Source organism: Amblyomma americanum, unplaced genomic scaffold, assembly GCF_052857255.1.
Source record: "Amblyomma americanum isolate KBUSLIRL-KWMA unplaced genomic scaffold, ASM5285725v1 scaffold_22, whole genome shotgun sequence".
NCBI lineage: Eukaryota > Metazoa > Arthropoda > Arachnida > Ixodida > Ixodidae > Amblyomma > Amblyomma americanum.
In genome coordinates this window covers 615,531-626,505 of record NW_027526494.1, presented here as the reverse complement: position 1 = coordinate 626,505, position 10,975 = coordinate 615,531, and the positions used below count along the sequence as shown (strand labels likewise).

The 10,975-nt window shown below is 43.4% G+C and overlaps 1 pseudogene; it reads right to left on the bottom strand.

The window, feature by feature from the left end:
* Window positions 1-3,751: 3,751 nt before the first annotated feature.
* LOC144111986 (uncharacterized) lies at window positions 3,752-9,019 on the bottom strand (annotated as a pseudogene).
* Window positions 9,020-10,975: the final 1,956 nt, after the last annotated feature.

Sequence of the window (10,975 nt, the reverse complement as noted above, 5' to 3'; positions counted from 1 at the left end):
TATTGACCACTATGATGCTGGTATCGGCGGCCATGGCGGTTTCCAGCAGAAGCTAGGGGTCAACATATAATGGATTTCGTCCGTGATGCTGGCTTCGTGGCAACGTGGTGGCAGCAACTGCTGGAGAAACTTCATTCATGGCGGATGTTGGCATAATACTGGGAGTGTAGACGGCTAGCTGTGAGCGATGGTGTCATGTGTTCGTCGATCATGCGAGGCAACCTGCGTGGTTTGCAGAGGGCTGACGTACCCGGATGTCTTAGCGCGAAACGCAGAGCACTCGGTGACTTCGGAAAGCTTACCCCCGAATGCAGAAATCTAAGTGTCTCGCTTGGACTTCACTACAAGAAGTCAGCTTGGAGCACCGCGGCGACCTCAAAGCGATCAAGACTGATTTCGCGTTTCATAGAGGCAATGAGCACGGCAGGCACATACTGGTCGAGAGGACCGCTGGCAGGCCCGTCTTGGCACAGAGCGAAGAGGCGAGGACTATACGAACTTATGTGCGCTCTCTGGGTGCACGATAGCACGCTATCATACGAAAGCGGCCGGCCGACCAGACCCCGAGAGCCTCGGGGGCTGTCTCCAGGCAGTTAGAGCACGTTTTAAGCTCTCTTTGCGGCCAAAGTGCGGGCGCACTCGTAACTAACACTACCGCAGCGACGGCTATGTCCATGAGTTCGGCTCGTGCACGGCAGCGAACGGCGCGATGCCGGGTGTGCCGCGATGCCGTGGGTGCATGGCTAGTGTGTATTTGACGGCGAAAACGAAACAGGAACCTTCAATTTTAATTCAATAAATTAAATTAGGCTTGTTTTATAGCGACATCAATATTTTTAGTTTGAAGAAAGCAGCAGCAACACAGCGTCGGTTTTCGAGCAAGGTGAACAAATATTCTGCTCAAAGGTAGAATTAAACGCTCCGCTAAGCCTATCAATTCGCTTGCAATGCTACCAAGAAAAGCAGGAGCCTCGCGAAAGCCTCACCGCATGCATAACCGCACGTTCACCCAACGCGAAGCACCTTAAAAGGTCACAAACACGGCTTTTGCGCAGCAGTGAATGCCTGTTTGAGCTGTATGTCTGCTTTTAAGGCTGTATACACCGTGCTTTTATTGCTCAATCAACTGTTGAATAATCGTTTGAAGATAACTTCAATGGGTGAAGACAATTAAAAGTATGTATGCAAAGCTTTTCTAGTGCGGTACCGTGTAATGTACTATATCGGCCGGAAAACATGTATATGTATAGACCATGAAAACAACTCCAAATTTTTTGCTCTGGTATACAGCCCAACACTAAGAAAATGAGCGCGAAAAGCGTGGTCTGGCATGCTTATACCCTGTATGGCAAAAAATAATGCATTTCCAGGTTTTGAGAAGTAAAATTTTTCAGAATAATTCATTCGATATGCGGTCAATTTTCTTTTCTTGATTACACCTCAGAGAACAGCTGTCAGAACTAGGCGCCCTGAAGTGGTGAAAATTTGTTAGAACAGTGAGATGTTATACACTGTTATTTATTTCACTACAGTGTCTACATCTGCTATTATAAGCAATCGACAAATTTCAAATTTATCTGGAGCATGCATGTATAAAGACAGGGACAGATTTGCTTCAAAAATATATTCTGTAATACACTATATATAAAGCAAATGGAACAGTAAACTTATAATCATGCAGGATAGTTTGCACACAGTCTGTCCACTTGAAATGCAAAAATAAAAATATACTTTATGTTCACAGTATTTACAGCTTTTACTAGTTACTATACAGATGTCAAGAGAAAGGAAAAAAATGGCATGAAGTGAGGACACAGCGGGACAGTATTTCAGATGAATCCACATTTAGGTATTGCTTTTGTGTTGTGTACTTTCTACAAATAAGCACCAAGCAGCATAAGTGAATCCTGCTCCACTAGGATATAAATAACTATTATTGTACATTCACTGGCACAAACACATGCCAGTACATCTCCACAGATGTTTTCAACCTGTATCAAAATTATCATTTATTGTCCCTTAAGGGCCTTTAGGTGGGGCACTGCATAATGCGGAGCAAAAAAAAGCAAGAGGACATTATGGTTACTTAGCAAAAGAAGGCGAGCAAATTATTATAGGGCAATGCAAAAGGGTGAAGCAAACATACGTATGTACACTGTGGCCGCGCAGCAATACAAGCAACATCGAAAAGGGTGCTCATAGTACGAATAGGGGAGCAAGAAGTAACTCATAAAAAGATGTTAATAAGAAGTGCATTTGTGATACATAAGGATTAGTAGGCAATGCGTGTGAATTACAGCTAATGACAAGTATGGTTGAACAGTAGATTGATAATTTATTCAGATCGGACTCAGTTGCCATGGGCTCTGGCAGGTAACTGCTACTTCCAAAGTTCTATGGCTGATGGCAAGAAAGATTTACGGTAGGCATTAGTGGAACCATGTAAATGCTGCAAACTTAAATTGTTGAAAATACGACGCGATGTTCTATTTGGTGGAAGTAGGAATGTTTTTTGCAAGTGAGGCAAATTGTAGCCCACACCTCCACCACGTATGTATTAACACCTCTTTTTGGGCTATTTGGCGCATACTTGATTTAGAGAAAACCTAGCGCAAAAACATGCAACCACAAAGACAGAACAGACGAGACACAAGCGCTAACTCACAACTGGCTTTTTATTGAAGCAGGATGCAGTTTATATACGGTGAAGCTTCAAGAGGAGAGAAGGGTGACAAGGAGGAGAAGGTGAACAAAGGGAACATCGCTTCGCAAAAAACAGGCAGGCAGCCAAAAAATCATACAAGAAAAAAAAAAGTTACAAGATAACTGAATCTAAAAATTGATAATCTGAATCAAAAAGAGATAAAGAAGGGGTACTGATGCACCTACTGCCATATTTCTTGATGTAGAAAGCCTCCAGACTAACACGCGCCGTCTTATCTGAGCGATGTTCCCTTTGTTCACCTTCTCCTCCTTGTCACCCTTCTCTCCTCTTGAAGCTTCACCGTATATAAACTGCATCCTGCTTCTATAAAAAGTTAGTTGTGAGTTAGCGCTCGTGTCTCGTCTGTTCTGTCTTTGTGGTTGCATGTTTTTGCGCTAGGTTTTCTCTAAATCACCACGTATATGTAGGGCAGGACTTCACGAACCAGGTTTATTACAACCCGCAAACAGCCCAAGTGATGACGATGAGTATACACAGGTGAGGAAGATCAAGTGGCATACAGATAGGTGAGATGAATGAAACCGCAGTGAGTGCTCACACTATAGCTTATGGAAAAGACAAAGTTCGGCAATTGTGTGATGAAAAGACAGTGGAGGTAAGCCGAGCGACAATTTTGTGCCTGAAACACTGATGCTGTGGTCATAACATCACTCTTTAATCGGGGCTGCACAGCTTTGCACTGATTCTAATGTGTAAATAAGATACGTTTGGTGCAAGTTCCAAATGGGTGAGGCACATGTTCCAATTTTGAGAAAATGAACGTTTTGTAGGTGAGTTTGTGGATAGAAGGGAACAGCTAGCAATCCGCTGTCAGTTGAGTGATTTTGAACTTTCAGTGACTACGTTAGGATATGCTCAGACCATGAAAGTCTGCTAGCCTTGTTATTCGTAGGTACCGGTATGACTCTTTGTGTTAGTGCTATTAGCTTAAGCAATTACGATAATTTAGATTATTACATTTGCGGGCTTTATGGGGTTGATGCTCTAAGCATGTGATCAGACGCTTGAACCCACTTGCTGCTATCCTCAATCCCTTTCTATCCTATTTGACAAGTCGCAAATGAATGTATTTTCTTGCTGCAAAAATTCAATGAAAAGGCAGCAGTCAGCCACTTCCTCTGGCAGTACCACATTAAGTGCTCTGCCAGATGAGACAAAGCACTTTTTGATGTGCGGTGGTGCAGCATCCCTGTCTGCAATGATTATTGGTCTGCACATCAAGACGCAAATTTTGGCCTCTAGTAATAATATTTTTTCGATGCGCTCGTACAAGCCACTGCATGTTTTGATGAATTTTGAGTCAGAACGGGATGGTCGCTTGTATGTAGTGCTATGAAAGACCTGCTTTGCTTGTACAAAGCGCTCGTACTGAAGTGCTGTGAATGTATCGTGCCTAAGCGATTATTCACAGCATTCTGCTCTTCAGCGCTTAGAGCAACGTCTTTTCCCTTGCCTAAAAGGCACAACTTGCCAACATGTGTAGCCTTCTGTAAACGGAGATACCCAAAGGTCTCCATGCAAAACTCTTTCTCGTGGAGACACAGAAAGCTGCTGCTCATCACCTTGCGCCGTTGTTGATGCATAATAATGCGTTAAACAATTTGCTGAGGGATGCCATTTGCAGCTGACACCTGCCGAACTATGTGTCCATTTCCACCTTCAAAAACAAAAGCAGAATGTGCCCACAGTGGTCCAAGTGACGGAGCACAATTAGCCAAATGAAGAAGCACATGAACATTGAATGTCAAGCTGGCAACCCCATATAATCTCTTGCACTGAATGACGAAGCTCTCCAGAAGCAGCTCTGAAAATAAAGAGTAACAAATATTAGGTGAAGTTGAGAGCCATTAAAAAATTCCTCGACAAACACAATCAAGTTATTCTCAATCCACCTCATTGCAAGATTTTTTTTCTCTATGTTTTCTATGCAAAGGTTCATTGAAAACAAGCAGTTCCATGTTCAGGAACATAAAATCTCTCTATTCCAGAAAGAGCACACTATAAGATTGCATGACACTAGCTGATAAGCAAAAGCTTCACACGGCTACGCCAACATAATTCGTCTTTAAAGGTGGCTCCTACCTCTAATTTGGCCCTGCATTACAGAGACAGCGAACTTAGCAATTCTAACCCGTTGTACAAAAATGCATGTGTACCTGTGTTCAATAGTACAAACATTCTGTATAGGCATTCCAATCAGCTAACAAGGGAATTATCAGAGGCATATTATATTCACAAAAACTCTGACATATGCGTCAGCACACCATCTGTTGTAATCCGTGATTGTGAAATTCGGTATCTTAATTCAACACAGTGATTCGTTTTGTCATTTTGGGGGTAGGCGCATGCGCTGCTGGCTGCCTTGCGTGAGGTATTTAACCTTGTGTTTTGTTCCAATAAACTTCAGTTGATAATAGCGCGTTTCCTTCGTGTCTTTCTCTTTGTGTCCTCTGTCGCAGCGCTTTCTAAAGTTTTCAAAGATTTAGCAACTAGCTCAATTGTCTGTGTTACTGCAAAAGAATCATTACCCAATTTACCACATCACAACTTTTAACAGGTAAGCAATGGATAATGTTTCAGGAGTGTTGTAGTTAACTACAAGAAGAAGTAGCACAAAAACAGAACTATATATCTAACATGACGAATACTATGACATCGGAGAATATGAAAGGCGCTCTAAAAAAGAGGAAAGGGGGTTACAAGATGGCAGGAGTTATTTTTGAAGTTTATGCACCAACAAGTTTGTGCCTTCTGTTAATATTTTAGAACCACAGTTCACAAAATTAACTATTCTGAATATACTATGCAGGAAAAACATTTATGATTGTAAATAATATTTCAAAATGGTTTGCACACAGTTGTACAAGAGTGTGTGAAAAGGTCAAAATCTTACATAGTCAAAAAAATTATATGATTACCTCAGTTACTTTACAGCTATGCTATATTCACAAATGAGACCTGTAATAAGTTACCTGCTTTGGCAATTTCAGACAGAGTGAGCTCCTCTCGCAAAACGATGTGGAGAGCCTCTGACAGTTTGCAGAGGTGCCTCCAATAGTTCGGGTGCAGGATACCTTCTAGGCACGGCAGAGCATAAAACAGTATCCACTGCCTCCACTCAGATGCTTTCCAATGTCCTCGTTCTCTAATTGGCCTAGGCAGCCTTGTCACACAGTGTGGAGGTTTGATGGCCAACAGCCGTGAATCAATGTCTTCAAGTGTAGAAGGACGACCTGCAAAATAAATGTGCATACTTTTGTTGTGAGCAGAGAGAATAAGGCAAGGTGATAATGCCCTGTAGAATACAAAAACCCCAACAGATGAAAGGAAAAAAATTAAAGGCAGAAGTACTGCTATACACACTATATAAATACCTGTACATGCATATGGTTGCAGCTTGCTTCTACCGATTAAAATAAGATTAAATGCTGAGTACACTGTAAAGAATATTCAGCATTTTATTTTATGCAGCACGTTTTCCTACCCAGCTGTTACCAGCAGCCTACTAGCCCATAAGTGTGCCGGTTGATAATGAAATATGCTACCACCATCTTATGTCATCATGGTTTCTCAAAATATGTCCAATAGGACGCCAGCTTAGTAGTAAGTACTTAACGGCTGCATCATACTATTTCACCGCATTTTGTACACTATGTAGAGGCACCATGAACAGTGCCTTCCACTAATCATACAGTAAAGCCAAGGCCGCAGATTATAGCATGTGCATGGTCTACAATCTCTCAGCTGCCATTTCCCTGCAATAAGATACAGATTTGGAAAAGTGACGATAATCAGTAATAAATGCAGTGCCACAAAAAAGCAGTAATATTTCAGCAACTTTCACTAGTAAGTTTTAATTTTAGTTTATAGGGGTTTAACGTCCCAAAGTTACTTAGGCTATGAGAGACGCCGTAGTGAAGGGCTCCAGAAATTTCGACCACCTGGTGTTCTTTAATGTGCACTGTCACTAGTGAGTGAGTCACGAATGAACCGCTTTGTGTGCATTGCCTTACCAACATAGAAGTGTTGACCTGAGTTCGACGTTGACAAAATTGTCTCGGTCACTTGTCTTACAACGCCTAGCGGTACGGAGTGCATATATTCCACGCTGAACCCATTGACAAGGTCTAGACCTGAAATAAAAGAGAACGGCTAATATCAGTAAAAATACAGCACAATTCCATGAGATAAAGTACAGGAATGAATAAAATACTGATGTAGGTACTGAAGGTGGATAAAAGGATAGAAAATAATACCGAAAATTAGTTGCAAAAAAATTAACATATTGCAGGGGCTGTAGAAAATAAACACTGGAAGCAACCAATTTTGCATTAAGTGTTGCACAGTTTAATAAACAATGCAGCAGCCTTGTGCTATCGTTTTATAGCTGACGGAAACCATGGCCTGGTGGAGACATTTGGAATGTGTAGAAAGCCCTGGGGATAAAAAGCAAGTGAAGCTCCTCCTTCTTGAGGTAGAAAGGTTGGAGCATTGGGAAAGCATGCAGGCCAAATTTGTTGTGCTTATGTAAATGCTGCAATGATCTAGGCTCGTGTATATGACAGGCTTGGCTGCCTTGGTGCACCACAAATCTGGCATAATGACGTGGAAAAATGGCACATATAATGGCAAGCACTGCCACCCAAGGGAGTTTCCATGAGTAACTAAGGAAAGAATTCGCAGGTTACACATTACATCTCACCACCTAAACGGATGTGGTTTCAATCACTGTTCTTAATGCTCAAAACAAGAAATGAACTTGATCATGCAGGAATTTAAATGTATAATGAGGGCGATTAACCTTATTTTCCTTTTTACTAAGCGACCGTTCATACCTCGGACATGTTTTGCCACATATGTAGTAGGTGTGACATCGGTCAGTCCATGCCAGCTAGAGAAGAAAGGAAGAAAGGAGAAAAATACCCTTACCTCCCAAATTCATGAGTGCAGATGGCCCTTTGAAGCCAATAATTATGTCATCATAACCTTCTGCAAGCTTTATGTCGCGTATAACCATGTACGTGGTTCTGGCTTCTGACTGTTCTTTTATGATGTACCGCATGCTCCCTTCAGGCAGAAAGATAATACAGCAATTTAAGCACATGAACAGTAGTTTCCATAAGCTGACACCCTTCAAAAAAAAAAGGCTCTTCTGATTTCGGTTCTGCTGATAGCTCTGATAACTGTTCAGTGTTAAGCAATCACCCAAACCACTGTCGAGCTGTTAAGAAGCATCAGGTACTGCTCACCTTCAACATGCTCCCCTCGGACGAAGCACCAGGGGCATCCTAAGTACCCGTTGAAGGGGACCATATTCAGTACCGCTGCCCTTGCTGGCGCATCGACTGAGCAACACAACACAGCTGGTTTAGAGTAGTGTGTAGTTGTCAGATATGTCCACTTAACTACTTCGGTAGTGTTGACTTCAATTACAAACTTCTTCAAGAAAAGGTGCATGTTTGGATGTTTCTTGCCGAACCAGAGCCCAGCAAGTACAGGATGCTTAAACCGCAAGTGCGGTAGCAGTTTATTCACAATGAACTGTAAGGGCCACACTGAGGGCTTTGACGATTTCCAAACTGGACTCCCGTCAGTGTTGATAGTACGAGTGAGGTCATCTTTCGGAAGTCTTTCCCGCATTCTGCTGTAGCACTGAGCACTTGTAACGTCAGAAATGACAGACTGTGGCTCTTGCAGCTTCTCCAGGTTTTCATGAAGCTGGGCCTTCGTGCTTTCAATTGCAAAGCTGAGTTGCTTATGCAAATTCAGAATGATGAAAAATGAGCCGCGGTCCTTGAGCTACTGCAGGGCACTGGTGTACCGGCAGTTGGGGCACTGTGCTGACTTCTCAATCACATTTAGAAGAGCACCGCATTTCTCGCAAAAATAGTGGTACTGCACAATGTCTTGTTTTTCCTTGCACCACAGTTTGCGAAAAGCATATGTGCTTTGGGGCAAGGCATTTTGTCCAAATAGGAAATTTATTAGCTTTATTAAGTCCCCCAAAGCAGCCTATGTTAGGCCATGTGATACTGCATATGCCATAACAGCTGCTATAGCGCCCATCTTGGTCACCTCTGCATTTGGCAACTTTTCCTGACTGAATTGTGTAAAGGATGACGGCAACCCATCATCTTCATCTTCAGAACTCTCAGATTCTTCAGTGAGACTGCCACTGCTGAGGCCAATGTCACCACCCACATCAGAACTGGCTCTGCTGCAGGTGTCACTTTCTGGTTGCAGCTCATCATTTTCAAAGTCGTAGTCACTGTTCATGCCAACGTCACCACTCATATTAGAACTGGCGTCGGTGCAAGAATCACTTTCTGGTTGCAACTCGTCATTTTAAAAGTTGTAGCTTGGAGGCTCTGCGTCGGCCGCTGCACCACTGGCTCGTTTCGTGCGGCACCTTCAATGGGCAGAACGTCGGGGTAGTCAGTGGAGTGCACTTCATCCCTCAGCTCCGTACTGCCCGCTGCGTCGTCCGTGTTGTCCCACGCGGTGCTTTCAGTGGACGGTGTGCTTGGTTGACCGCTGGAGACACTTCCATTACTTGTAGGTTTGACCGTGAGCATGGTGGCACTCAACGGACCGACAACGGCTGCCCCAAAATGGCCTTTTTGACGCCTGTAGAGAGTTGTGCTCGGCACGTCAAAGTAAGCGCCGGGCTCCAGATACTGCTTAATCCTTTTCTTCGGAGCAGATCCCGACATCGTCAACGTCAGTAAACCTCAGGTACGTATGACCAGCAGAGTACGATCTCGGTGGATTTCGCAATCGCGGATGTTGAGAGTTCGCACCGGCGGAAGGCTACTGGCAACCTAGCAGACGCTTTTATACAACACAGCTTCGGCCACGAAATAGTAGCCGCCAGCACGTTTCGTGCACGACCGGCTTTACCAGCTTGCCTGCACTCAATACTCAATCGCGATGGCGTAATGGGTGCTTTCTAATCTGAGCAGTACACCATTGAACGCATTTTTTCAATTGTTTCAAAGGATTAATTTTATCAGTTATACGCACTAAATTTTTAATTAGCATCATCATGCTTTTCAACCTCCCTTTTTATAATACTTAATTTATTTTTAATTAATCAAATACAAACAATGACTTCGTTAACTTGTCATCGCCCATCACATGGCAATCAATCATCAAATACTAGAGCGGCCAGTTACCATGATAAGTTTTTTTACGCAGTCCCCGAATATAGGTCGCTAGTTCGAATCCCTGACGCAAGCTATAGGCTCTAACTTGACTAGTAACTTTATGCTGCAGAAAACGCTGAATCGATGACGTCATCCGGAACAGCAGACTGTTAGCAGGATTCGAGTTTTTTTTAAGCAGCTCCCGGTTATTTGCGACACGCACTCGCGCCGACAGCTTTTCGACGAAGCGATCGTTCCTGTCGCGTAATATGAAAATTTGTCTGCGTGTATTTAAAGCACCCTTGTTGTCAAAAATGCCAAGAATGGTTGAATAACTACATTTCACGCTTCACGCACAGCGCCTTCTTCCACGCTCAAGGAAGGAACTGCAGCACATTTATGCGAAGTTAATTTCAGTATCATTCCAAGCTGTTTTCGCGAAAAAAAATCAGCTGCAGTGTCCTTTACTAAATCATTCCGTCACGTTAGAGTGGAAAGAAGTTACTCCGCCAGACAGCACTCATTTTTATTACCTGAGTACAGGTGAATAGCCACCCGATTCTTGGCCGATCCCCCAGTGTGGGTATGTGCCATCTTTTGATAGGCTAACAACAACACTTCCAACAACAGCAGCACTTCCCAGGCGTGCTGCAGGAATTTGAGGCGTCCGTCTAATTTGCTTTGGAAAGGTATTTCTATAGTGCTCTAGAATACTTTGTGTCCAGCAGACATTTTAAACGCAGGTGCACCACCGACTTCGTGAAAACGACGCTAGGCGCTTCGAGAAAACATGTGAAAAGTAGCTTACACTAACGCAGACGCCGTGCCACAAAGGGCTACAGAGTTGCGGCGCGAACACTGCGTTATTTAATATGATCACCGCGGTAAAGTCTTCGTACTGCACTGCATTTGAATCCGGGAGAATGGCCATACAGTCACTCCAGCAAATAAATTAATTGCCGCACCGCGCTGGTATGCTCACGGATACCGACACACAGCCCCTATTTGCTACATATATGGGAGCCAAAGTGGCGTGATCAGGGCGGTATAAAGGTGCCGACTAAACTACACTGTCTCGGACCTCGAGTGTGATTAACGTATATTT